A 12991-nucleotide genomic window follows, 5' to 3' on the forward strand; every position below is an offset into this window, starting at 1 on the left:
GAAGGAGCGCACGTGGGTGTGCGGGCCCGGCGCGTGCGGGGGACGCGCGTTTCTCCCCTGGGGGCCGGGCGGGGGGCCTTGGCGTCTCGGGAAGCGGCCCTCGAGGTCTCGTGCGGCCCATCAGAAAGTAATCTAGTACCGATTAATCATTTATACCTTCCCCCGAGAAGCAGTAGCCCCCGGAGCGCGCTTGGCCTGTGCGCTCGGTCCCCGGGTCTCCAGGCACCACGAGGGGACAGACGCCGGGCAGGCCCGACGCACCCGCGGCCCGAGAGAGTGGCTCTGAATTCTGTCTCCACCCGGGCGGCCGCAGAGGAGGAAAGGGGTGGGAGCCACCCAGGGCCCTGGGAAGGACCCGTGTGGTCCTTAGGGGGAAGGCTATTCCCTTTTTGAAATCGCCAACAATTCGGATTGTTGAGAGGAGCACAGGTGGTGGGAAAGCAAGAAAACAGAACAGAACAAAACAAAACTCTTTAAATTCTCAGTTGTTTCCAGGCCAAAGACGGAATATCCAGTCTGCAGGTCTCCTGTCTGAAGTCTCTGCGGAACGACCTTCTTTGGATTTTCTGCTCCTTCGCCGTGAATATAAATATTCTCTCCACTTACCATATGTTACCCACGCACTTCCACAGACCCCGCCGCCCCTGCCCTGCTGGGATGCTCTCAAAAAGGAAGTCTGCCCTCCCTCAGCCGGNGACAATGTCACTTTCCTCTTCGTCAAGATTCTTTGTCAATTGCTGGGGAAATAATTGACCTCAAGCTACTTCAGTCACAACCAATAGAAAAATGGAATGGTGATGTGTCCAGCTGTTACGGGGAGGCAGGCACGCAGGCTGCAAAACAAAGGTGGCCAGGAGCTGGGCTGACATGAAAAATATGTAAAGCTTCTTGATGGGGTTCTCGGGAAATGGAGGGATTGCGCTGAAAAACAGAACAGACAGACAAAAACTAGAATTCTGTTCATTTGCCGTACCTTCAAGTTTACGGTCCTTAATTTATGCCCTTGGACGGCTGTAAAGGAAAATCCGGCACAGACGCCCTTTAACGCAGCTGAGTCTTTTCGGATCTCTGACCCTTTCCTTAACTTACACAATGGTTCGTTTTCCCGACATCCTCCACTCAATCAGCCGCCAGAATGACTCAGTTCCCTCTGATGCAGGGGCCCAGGGAAGGATTTGAGAGTTCAGTGAGTATTNGTGGGGGGGGGCGGGGGGGTTGTTTGTAAGCAGTGGGAGAAAGCGCAGGAGGGAGAGGGGGCTCCAGAAGGAGTGAGGAGAGCCACCGGAGAGAACGCCAGGAGGAAACTCAGCGATGGCAGAGCGTGGGCTCCGTGCGAGAAATGATGGTCAAGAGCGGTTTGGTAACACAGATCTCATGTTTCAGACCGCAGGATGTCCCGGTTAGGAAGCTGATCCTGCTCCAGGTTGGACCAATCGCCAATCGGGGAAAAATCAATCAGGACATTTGACACCCCCTGGCGTGGTAACCGGCAAGAACAATATCCAACAGGAGCTCCTGAACATTGTCTTCTCACAAAGAGGGCTCAGAAAAAACTCCAGATGCTACAAAAGCAGCCTGAAAGCGTCAGCGGTCCACGTTTGCTCCTCTGACGGGAGACTAAGCCAGCATGGCAGGTGTGTGTCCAGAGCCACCCTGCAGGAGAACCATGGTCCCTGCCTTAGCACTGAAACACCCAGAGGGTGAGGCGGAATGTCAGGCGGGCACAGAGCCCTCCCCCGGGCAGGAGAGTCCGCAGAGCCCATGCACGTACGTCTCCAGGGCCACCATCTTCTCCGAGGACTTGCAAGCAGTGGTGGGTACGTGAGCAAGTCATCGTGAAAAGAAAGCCTCGGTGCCCCGAAAGTGCATCACGGCAGCTCCACGCGGACCTGCAGAGACAAATACCGTCCAGTGTCGCTGTAGGAATGTGACACGGCGTGCACACGCTTCTCAAGCAGAAGTTTTGAAATGTGTGTGCCTTCTCTAAGAACCTCGGAGAAACAGGCTCATGGGCACGTTCCAAATCTCTCCCACTTGTCACACGTGCTTTTGGGGATCCTCTCTGAGTCCCTGCAAGCCTTAGCTTGGCTTCTCTGATTTGCTAACCCACCAGCGGCGTGGGGTTCACGTGGAGAAAGAGAGGCCGCTGAAGGAGTTCTCCAGGGGACGTCATTGTTTTGAAGCGGCTGACCCCCATTGCGTCTGAAGTAAAGGGATTGTTTTCATGTACCATCCTTGAAGAGAACCGGATCTGGAGTAGTTTTGTTCTAGATGGGTCTAGAGCTTTTCTCGAATCTGACAATTGCTGAACATGGGTATTTTAATTGTGCCCATTAAGCACCCCTCCCCGGTGCAACTTCACCTAATGGTTCAAAGATGAAGCCTCTGAGCTGGCTGTCTAGTAATGGTAATGGATTTGCACTGAACTCCTCGTGTTCTCCCTGGTGACCCCTGCCATTCATTTGCAAGGTGGGACACCAAGACTGGGGTGAAGTCTATGGCCATAGTAGTTAGTAAGGCTAATTGGCCCACGTGAGAATGAAACCTGTAGCTCGGCCTCATTAGCTCTGCATTAAACCTAACACAGCAAAGTACAGTTGAGCGGACAGTTGAGCGGAATGTATTTGTAATTTGGTAGAATTAAATAAGGTCCTAGGTGAACACTGCCAATTCTGCAAGATGTTCAGGACAAAACAGAGGACATCAGAGGAAGGTGCCAGTCAATAGTCTAGATTTATGAAAATTAAGTGCTTTTAAAATATATGGTTTTCATTCGGCAATTTATGTCTAAACATCTTAAAACACCGCATCTTATTGTGTGTAAATTATGATCCTATTTATGTAAAAAAAAAAAAAAAGACGAAGGAAAAGCTGACCAGAAATAAATCATAGTTTATGCGTTTTTATTTAGACAGCAGGATTATAGGTAAACGGTTTTTCCTCATCTCAAATTTCCTAACATGCTATTGAGTGGCTACACCTACTATTTAATGGAACAAAAATACATGATCATTCTATAAACACTTGTTAATACCCATGCATAGGAATCACTGTAAAAAGTCGCAGAAGCACAATCCCTGTTTTCCAGGCAAACGGAGGCTTGCACAAGAATTACACGGAAGTAAAAGGAAGAAAGGAACAGTTAACTGAGTGCAAGCATTTCACGGTGTTCTCTCGTGCGATTCTCTCTCCTGGGAAGTGGGCACTGACTTTACACAGTAGGGGTCAGAAGCTCTGAGAGGACCGTACACGCAAACTGCCCGCGGTCCTCCGGCGAAGGAGACATTCAGGCAGTTCTGGGGCCGCGCCGTTTCCTCCCTGCTGCACAGAGCAGGGGCGGCGGTAGCAGAGTTAATGGGTTACACAGGAAACCGTGTACCAGCGTCGTGTCTGGTCAGAAGTTCTGTATCGACAGTGTAACTGTCCTGACCCTCCCTCCCCCAGAATCACACCCCTACACACGTACATACACACACATGCGCACACACACATATGTATACACACTAACACGCACACATATACATACACACACTTACACATACATATACACTAACATGCACACATATACATACACATATGTATACACACTAACACGCACACATATACATACACACTTATACACATACGTATATACGGTAACATGAACACATATACATACACACATATGTATACACACTAACACGCACACGTATACACACTAACACGTGCACACATGTATACACACTAACATGCACACATACACACATACGTATACACACTAACACGCACACATATACACACACTTACACACATATACACACTAACATGCACACGTATCCACACACACATACACCAATAAGCATACACACATATACAAATGCACACATACATGCATGTATACATATAAACACATACACACACCTGTGAGTGTACACACACATACACACATGCAGGGGCACACACACACATTGCTGTCACCACCTGGACCACGGATGATCACCTGACGTGAAGTCGCCGTACCATTAACTTCTAAGTGCCGATCAGGTCCTCTCTTCTCGAGAATGTGAATAAACAGTGTGGTCAAGTCCACGGGCACCTGGGTGGCTCAGTCAGTTAAGCGTCCAACTTCAGCTCAGGTCATGATCTCACAGCCTGTGGGGTCGAGCCCCGCGTCGGGCTCTGTGCTGACAGCTCAGAGCCTGGAGCCTGCTTTGGGCTCACCATTCCTCCCCCTGCACACTCTCTGTCCCTCTCTCAAAAACAAATAAAAGATTTTTAAAAAATTGGTAAAGATGGTGGTGAGGTCCACAGGAGGCTTCTCACGCAGGCGGCCATCAAGTCCTTCGGCAGGTGAGAGCAAGAGTCAGCTCCGGAGAGGACAGACATGGAGGCTGGAGACCTCATGCGTCAGCACAGAGGGGAGTGCAGGGTAGGTGAAGGTTCAAGTGCCACGTGGCCACACTGTCCTGTATAGGCCAGGAAAGTCGTTCCCATCCTCACAGCTTCCCCGTGAGCATCACACCCCATGAAGCTCTCTGTACCCTAACAATTCCATACTCTTTTTGAGCTAGTGTGAGTGAATTTCTCTCCTGACCACCACAGGATCTCCGGCTACCGCAGGAATTAACACACACATCGTCGCAATGATTTTTCTCAAGTCCTTCCTGGCTTTCCCAATGATGACCATTGTCCCCAAACTCACATCCACTTGCAAGTCTTTCAGGAACCTCAAACCTAAGGTGCACCAAAGCAAACCTGCCTCTTCCCTTTCATGCTTCCCCAAATATTCCCGACCTCAGCAGTGCTCCCGACCCAAGGCTCAAGTCTGAAATCTGACCTTCCCTTTTCTGGAGCAAGTCTTCCTCAGTACTGCTCAAATCCACCCATGTGTGTGGCTCTCCACGGCCCTGCCCTAGTGCAGGCACCACATACACACACACACACACACACACACACACACACACACACACACACCAGCATTGAAACCCCTTCCGTGGCTTTCCATGGCCTAGCAGGGTCCAATCAAAACTCCCGTGCCCGCTCTACAGTGCCCCGTGCACTGTGCCCTCGCCTGTCCTGTCTCTCAGCGTGGCCATGCTCTGCCCAAGCTGAACCTTCTTCATGTCCTCAAAAATGCCATGCTTCTCTCCCGAAGGACTTTGTGTGCCCCGTTCCCCTCCATGAAGAACCCTTCCTCTCCCCGGCTGCCTCCTGCCCTCCTCTCGCGCTTTAGCTTAGATTCCATGGCCTCCAGAAAGCCTCATCTGACCCTCTGAGCTTAAGGTTAAGCATCCCTAATATGCGGTCCTGCGACCTTCCATATCTGACTACCCGTCGCACGTACTGACCTTCAAGGTCATTGCTGGTTTGTATTATCTGCCTCCCCTGCTGGACTGTGGGCTGCAGGCAGGCGTATCCCCAGTGCGGTGACCACAGTACATGCGTAGGAAATGGTGGAGGAATGAATGCGTTAATGCCTCAAAGCAGTGCTCACGCTCAGGACAACACGTAGACCTTTTAGTGAACTGGCTCTTCTACTCATTTTGTCATGGCTCGTACTCTTCAGATCCGGTGTGAGTCCCCGAAATAGAAGTTGGGAACTGGGGCCGGGAACAACAGTTACTGTGTACCGTGACTATTATTAGCACACCTGAAATCTCCCCTCCCTTTCTACGCTGGGCCAATAGCTTATACTCTAATTAATCTGACCACACTTTGACTCTCTATGCCTTCATGGTGAGTCTTTACCCAGGACTCTCTAGGATCTTCATGCAAATCAGTCTCAGAAGCCTTTCCAGAAATTGCCCCCAACATCAAACGCGGGGTGAGGAATCTCCAGCACGCGCTGAGTTCTTGTCCAGTGAGGCTGAGATAAGATACAGAGCAGGCCGTTCTCTCTCTCCCACGGGCTGCCTGTGCGGCCCAAGCAGTCCACATCACCGGGGAGCACTCGGAGCTTGGGGGGCAGGTTGGGTAGTGACTGGACACCCACAGCGCGAGTGCTCAGGAACTAGATGTGCATGATATGGCCTTGGAAAGAAAATAGTTACGCGATGGACACACTGAATGAAGATGCTTCAAGACCCCGAGTGTCAGAAGGCGGAGGTAGGAGCTGGGAGGAAGTGGATTCAGGAGAGGTTGGAACCAGCATGGCCCGGAGAATGGAGTCATACATTTGCGGGTCAGGAGAGGGTTTCTGATTTAGAAGGAAGGTGGTACTTTGGTTTTCAGACAGATTGGGTTTGTGACGGCACATGGAGTCGTAAAGTCACAACTTTAAGTGAAAGTCGTAAGAAGTCAGCCGCAGAAAGGGATGACGATCAGGAAGGGACCCACGTAGAGTCGACGGTTGCCGGATGGACAGGGGAGATTCTACGATGTGAGCCAAATACAGGGCCAGCAGGAGCTCCGTCGTTCAGTCTAGAAGACCAGGGGACACCAGGAGACAGAACTTCAGGGAGACAGAGAAAGCCAAGATGAGAGGCCATCCAGAACATGGTGTGAGGTCACAGGGACCCAGACGGTAAGGAGTTGGTTTGCAATCGTCAATACTGCTCATATTATCTGCGCCCTTGCTGTGGGCTGGGCATGTTTCAAGGAAGTCCTCATCAATGATCCCATTTAATGCTTTCAGCAAGAATTCACGCAGTGACATGGGTGCTACTATTATCCTTGTTTGACAAATGAGCTAACTTTGGCTCCGAGAAATGGGACAACTTCTCAAGGCCATACGGCCAGTAAAATGCAGAGCTAAGATTCGAACCCGTTATCTTGGGACGCCACTGGATCTTGGGAGATGACGAGAAAGATGGCTTGGGGGACATATCGGTTTTCTGCGGCTCTCGGTAGCTGGACAAGACCAAAACAAAGTATTCTGGATGAGAGCGGAAGGAGAAAAAGATAGACGTCCAAACACCCTGATTCAGTGAGGCACGGACAGGGAGACAGTCAGATCGGTGAGAGAAGGAGCCGGGGACCTCGAGACTCAAGTCCCCGCTTCTCCTCCCTGGCTGCTTCTGCCTGGACGAGAGCAAGGGAGGCCCCTCCAGAGCCTTCTCCCCCGCCTGACTGGAAATGCAGCCCCAGGGTGCCATTCTGGGAACTTTCCAGGGCTGGGGAGCCAGTGATGGAGAACAGCTCCTCCACTTACTTCCCAGAGCCCCTGTGGCGAAGTCCCTGCAAGCCCAGAAGGCGGGAGAGGCCCTGACGGGAGAGGGATGTAGGCCCCCAAGCGAACTCCAGACATCACCGGGGGGCTTGCCTGAGGCAAACTCCAGCGGGCGACAAAGGAGGAGGAACCAAAGGACCACGTCTGTCAACTCCTGCCCTTGGTGCTGGGACGGACCAGAGGGACCTCAGAAGGGCTGCCCCAGACCTCCTTAAACTTGAAGCAGACCGAGGGGCCTGGGTATCAGGCCGGTGGGAGAAAGGAAGGCCACTGCAGGTGAGAGGGGACAGCTTCCGGTGGCCACAGACCTCTCCTGAGGGAAACGCTGGTCTTGGCTCCACATGCCATAGGCTCTGTCACCTCAGGACTAGGTAACACAGGGTCGTCCCCACCCGCTGACCAACTCCACAAGACACACACCGCTGAACCTTCCCCTCCCCCACCCAGACACCATTTTTTGCTCCACAAGAGCTGCTGTGTCTTCTGCTTCCAGTCAGCGTTGCTGGCTTTTACATCAAGGCAGAGAAGACTTGCAGGTAAAGGGGACGGCGTCTGAGCTCCTGCTGTTTTGCTGGTCTGCATGTAGGAGCGAATGAGGGCCGAGGCCGGTTGCGGGCCGGCTCTAGGTTAGGACAGCGCCCCCTGGAGTTGTGCAAATTGCCGGCTCTGGCAAGCACGGAAAAATCCATGGTGACGCAACCCTGCGCCTCCTCTGCACCCTGTTTCTCTCCAAGCCGGTGACACAGGCCTTTTTCCGTGGCTGAAGCCACCCATCCCAGCCTCAGGCCTTCCTGAGACTCGGCCTGCACTCTTTCCCCCAAGAGGCACCATGGCTACCTTCCTTTCGTTTCTAGATCTCAACTCAAACATCAGCTCCTCAAAGAGACTCTCTCCCTGTCCTGTTTCGTTATTTTTAAATTTTAATGTTTTATTTATTTCTGAGAGAGAGAGAGAGCGAGCATGAGCAGAGGAGGGTCAGAGAGAGACACACACAGAATCTGAAGCAGCTCCAGGCTCTGAGCTGTCAGCACAGAGCCTGACGCGGGGCTCGAACCCACGAACCGTGAAATCAAGACCTGAGCTGAAGTCAGCCGCTTAACCGACTGCGCCCCCCAGGCGCCCCTCAAAAGTTATTTTTAAACTTATTTACCAGTTCTACCCCGTCCACCCCCCACAGACTAGAATATGAGCCCCATGAGAGTGTGACCCCTGCGTGTCTTTCATTCTCCTGTGTCCTCTGCACCTAGGAAAGGACTAGGCTTTCCCAGAAGCTTCTCAGGAAGCATGTGTCAAAAGGAATCCATTTGAATTGAAGTTTCAAACACTGAAGTTTCAGACCAAAGGTTTAAAATAATTTGATTGTAAGCAAGTGAAAACATTTCGTTACAAATAATCATTTTCGCACATCCTTCAAAATGACTGTCTATTTTCTCCCTAATGGTTTGCCTGTCTCCTTTCATCCTGCAGATACTACGCCGGGAACGTTGGGAATACATGTAAACCCCCGATGGTTTCAGGGAAACCTACGACTTTAAAAAGACGGTTGCCACTGAAGACTGTATAAAACGCGCTGTAAAAGGAAAACCTCCAAAGGAGATCAAGGGCATCAGGAGTAGGGCGTCTCCTTTTTTGAACAGTTCCTAGGTGGTGCCTGGCCAGCTGCTCCACCCCAGTAAAATAGACCAGCAGGGAAACCCGCCTGTGGCCTGGCTTAACCCTTCGCTGGCCCTCACCTCAATAAGATGCTGGCAAAGATCAGAAGAATTCAGGCACTACTTGCTGCCTAGAAGAAAACAGCAAACGGGAGGGGGGAAAAAGACTGATTCCAATGTCACTCCCCACCCCCAAGCTTTCTTCTCCCAAAGAGCCTTCTGTTCACAGAAATTAAAGGACTCTGATAGCAGATCACAAATTCAGAACAGAAAAGCTTCACTATGTAGCCAGAGACTGCATTGTCGATAACCAGACGTTGGACACTTTTTTTTGCTTATGAACTTTTGGAGACCATTCGAATAAAAGACTATTTGTTCCTGGACAAACACTCAACCAGCAAAGAAGCCTTTAAGAGGAGGGGGGATTTTTGTTTTGCATTTTCTCTTTGCAGAGAGAGAGAGGGAGAGAGAGAGAGACTTACTCTACTTGTTTTTCAGATAAAAGAAGCTAATTTGTTTACTATTACTAGGGACTCATGTCTATAAGTTCCTATGCCATTGTGGTAAAAAGACATGCTATTTTTAAAAAATCAAAAGCCACACAAGCCTTCATATGTAGTGTTCTTCCCCTTCCTGCCTCCCACTTTCGTTTTACAGATGGCCACGAATCTACAAGCCAAGTCAGAGCTTGTGGGGTAACTCTCTTCTCTTTCTCTCCCAGCAGAAAAGGCCATACCTGAACTTGAAAAGCAATCTCTCGCCCAAGTTCAGTGAAATTCTAGCCTCACAATTCACTCCCCAGATTTGCTCCTTTTTAGAAAATCAGACTCCTGGCATATGGGAGAACATAACCTAGGCTTCAATCCCCACCCCCACCCCACCCCTGCAATGTTAAGCTTCCCTGCCCACATGAAATGGTTCTGAAATCAAGCTAGCAAGATGTTGAATAACGTCCTTTTAAAAGAGGGTGTGCCATAACTGGGTCACTAACTGGGTGACTAATCACAGTTGCCTGTAACCACACAGACTGCGGCTTCAACCTGACTTGATCATTTGTAAACCGCAAAATGACCCAGCAGTGATCTGCAGGGGCCACGGGCTCGGCAGCGCGCAGACCGTCCGGGGCCTGTTCCCTCCTCGGCCCTGGTGAAATGGGAGCTGCCTGGGGCCTCTGGGCATTTGCCGCAATCAGAAGGGATCTGACCAGCTCCAACCTTTGCTTTATTCACGTCCTGACCGGCTCCAGCCTCAGCAAGCAATTGCGACAGTTGCTCTCTGCCCTGAATTCCATTTAGCCCTTCTGAGTCCAAAGGAGAAAAAGAAGGGGCCTACAATAAATTTGTTTTCAAGAAAACAAACAGAAAGGGGGCTGGCGGGGAGGGGGGGGGGAAGGAAAAGGTAACAAGAAAGAAAACTTCCTCCAACTTAGTGTGGGGTCCTCGGTTGTGTCTATCCCATACTCATGTATTACACGAAAACTTGATGACTCTTTCCCCAATCAGTACAGCAATTGAAGGAGTCTGGGGACAGGGGCGTCTTTGCCAAGGGTCCCTCAATGTGTCCTAAGTGAAGGCGTCCCTGGGGCTGGAGTGCACACCCCCAGAGGGATCAGTGGCATCAGGCCAGCAAGTCACCCAAGTCATAAGCTTTGCAGGCCTGCAGTGCTAAAAAATAAAAATAAATAAAGGATCACTTAGAAGGGAGACGTTTCTTTATAGATGAGGGAAATGATAGATCTTAGCAGCAGGGGAAGATCTGCTCTCACTACCTGACCACAGAGCCCCCACCTCAGCTGTCTGGAAACGGGGTTAGTTTTTTCTGCACACACTGGGTAAAAGCCGTGGAAGCACACAGTGGACGAAGCCCGTGTCAGCCCCGCCCGCTCACCTGTGCTCCTCTCACCGGCCCCCCAACAATCCCTCCGGTAGAAACCCACTCTTTTGTGTGTTTTTTTTCCTTATCACATTAATTCAATCCGTCAGCTGCTACCGTCTTGGGGGGGGGTGGGCACGAGGAGCAACACACGGGTGGGAGACGGGCAAGGCTTGTGAAATCCCAAACCGGACAGGTAAGAACAACGTCATAAATTATGGGTCCCTCCCGCCGCCCCTGGCCTGTCGCGGCGTGACCCGTCTCCACGGACTTGCCTGGGGCGGCCGCACTGCCGTCCGGGTGCGGGGAGGCTGCNAGCAAGTCCACCACTGGTCGCAAGGTGGGCAAAACCGTTGGCCCACACGGAAGCTCGCTGCGGTGCCAAGCTGGCCTGCTGCTCTCTTAGCTACGGTCACCGGCACCGCAGAAACAATGAGTTACCGAGACGAGTCACCCAACGCGACTCAGCCCGCAGATGTTGTCCGCTGAAGGCTGCCTGTGTCAGGCTGCGCGTGTGCGTGTGTGTGCGCGCGTGTGCAGGGCCAGAGCCAACAGCCTCGCATTTGTCCTTGGGTAATTTGTCTGCAGCATGAACTCCCTCCCCCCCCACGCGTTTTTAATGATGAAAGGTCAATTATGAGACCCGAAAAGGAGCCACCTTCTCTGGCAGGCCCGCACCCCCAGGAATGAAGGGGGGCGTGGGGCGGGGGGAGCGAGGGGGTCTCAGGGGACGGAGGCACGGGAACTCCAAATCGAGCTAAATTGTGTGTGAGTCAGGCCCTGGAGAAACTGTGGGCAGAGGAAATGTGAGTGGTGGTTTCCTGGATTTCTTCTGCAGGAAGAACCCACCAGTGGGAGGGAGGGCAGTGAGCTGGGGGAGGGGCCAGAGGGCTGGGAGGAGGGAGAAGGGCCTGGGGGGGAGGGGCACGGGGGTGTGTGTCTGGACAGGGTTCGTTTGTGTTGTTTGAGTGGGCGGGGGCTGGGCCTGGCAGAGGCCGAAGGGCGCACCCAGCGGTCAGCTGTCCCCCACCCCCAGGTAACAGCTGGCACCTGCGTGCGAAAACGTTCGTCAGCCTCAGAGCATTCCGGGGATAATTACTGCCGTTAGAAACGCAGAGGACGGAGGAACTGGAATCCTCAGGACCCCTGGCTGATCAGACGCCCAGCGTTTTGAGGACGGCCTCTCCCAAGAGCCTTGAGAGCCTGCGTCTGGGACGACAGCTGGAGACAGAGCCAAGGGGCTCTTTTCCAGGTCTCATCCTGGCCCCAGGGTTAAATTAGGGTCGCAGATAAAATGTCAGAGGTCATCATACTAACATTTTCGGATATTCGAAGCCGTTCTGTCTGGACTCCAGAACTGTCCTTTTCACCTGGAGTCAAATGGGTCAAATAAAGGAGAGCAGGTGCCTTGGTCTTCAAATACTACTACTAATACTAGCTTAACAGTCGTTGGGCTCTTTTACGTGTCGGACACTATGGAAACACGTTAATGGCTTCTTTCCCTCCATCGTCCCGGCCTTAAAAGGAGGTCATGATTATTACAGCCATTTGACAGATGAGCAAACTGAGGCTCAGAGAGGTCCAGGAAAGGCCACGAAGTTACGCAGCATTTTGCGGCTCTTCCCTACTGCCTAGAGGTGCTGAAGAACCGATGTGTAAACCCTGGTTTTCCAAACACACGTTCTCTCTGCCTATATCATCATCCGGGGCAGAATTAAATCTCACAGAAGTAAGCGCTATGGTTTCTGGAAGAGAAGTTTTTTTTTTTTTTTAAGTGCCTTCTTTTATAGATTGGTACTTTAACTAATGAAAAATGTTTCATACACTTGCTCATTAACAAGGTTGCACTCAACCCATGTGACCCTCTGGACAACAATAAGGTAAACAGTTGAAGGATCAAAACTGGCTTTACGACTGAGTCCAGGCTCGGCCAATAAACACCTCCCAACTGCTGACCTAATTTTTTTGTTTCTTACATCATTGTGACTGCAATCAACATGGACATTTAATTTCAGATATAAATGTTGAATTTATACCATCAGATGAAGATGCCAAACTGAAGCATTATTTTATTAATATCGATGATGAGTCTTAATGACAATCACTACCATGAACTAGGCTGTGATTATCAAATATCACACCAAGTGCTGAACATGCATCAGCTCGTTTGATCCTTACAAAGGAAGCCCTGGCTTCCATTCATTCTTCCCCACGTGTCCCCTCCACACAGTAGCCAGACGGCTCTTTTTAAAATATAAACAAGGTTAAGAAAAAAAATTTTTTTTAATGTAAAAAAGAAAAGGGGCACCTGGCTGGCTCA

At 51.1% G+C, this 12991-nt stretch overlaps 1 long non-coding RNA gene across 1 annotated transcript; it reads right to left on the minus strand.

Annotated features, from left to right (window-relative positions):
* Nucleotides 1-699: 699 nt before the first annotated feature.
* Nucleotides 700-4477, minus strand: LOC144221377 (uncharacterized). The gene is made up of 3 exons (XR_013332057.1): nucleotides 4000-4477; nucleotides 1772-1889; nucleotides 700-921 (listed from the first exon to the last, which is right to left on the minus strand). It is a non-coding gene; the product is annotated as an uncharacterized LOC144221377 (long non-coding RNA).
* Nucleotides 4478-12991: the final 8514 nt, after the last annotated feature.

This window comes from Crocuta crocuta, unplaced genomic scaffold (genome assembly GCF_008692635.1).
Source record: "Crocuta crocuta isolate KB4526 unplaced genomic scaffold, BGI_CrCroc_1.0 scaffold20, whole genome shotgun sequence".
In the NCBI taxonomy this organism is placed as follows: Eukaryota; Metazoa; Chordata; class Mammalia; order Carnivora; family Hyaenidae; genus Crocuta; species Crocuta crocuta.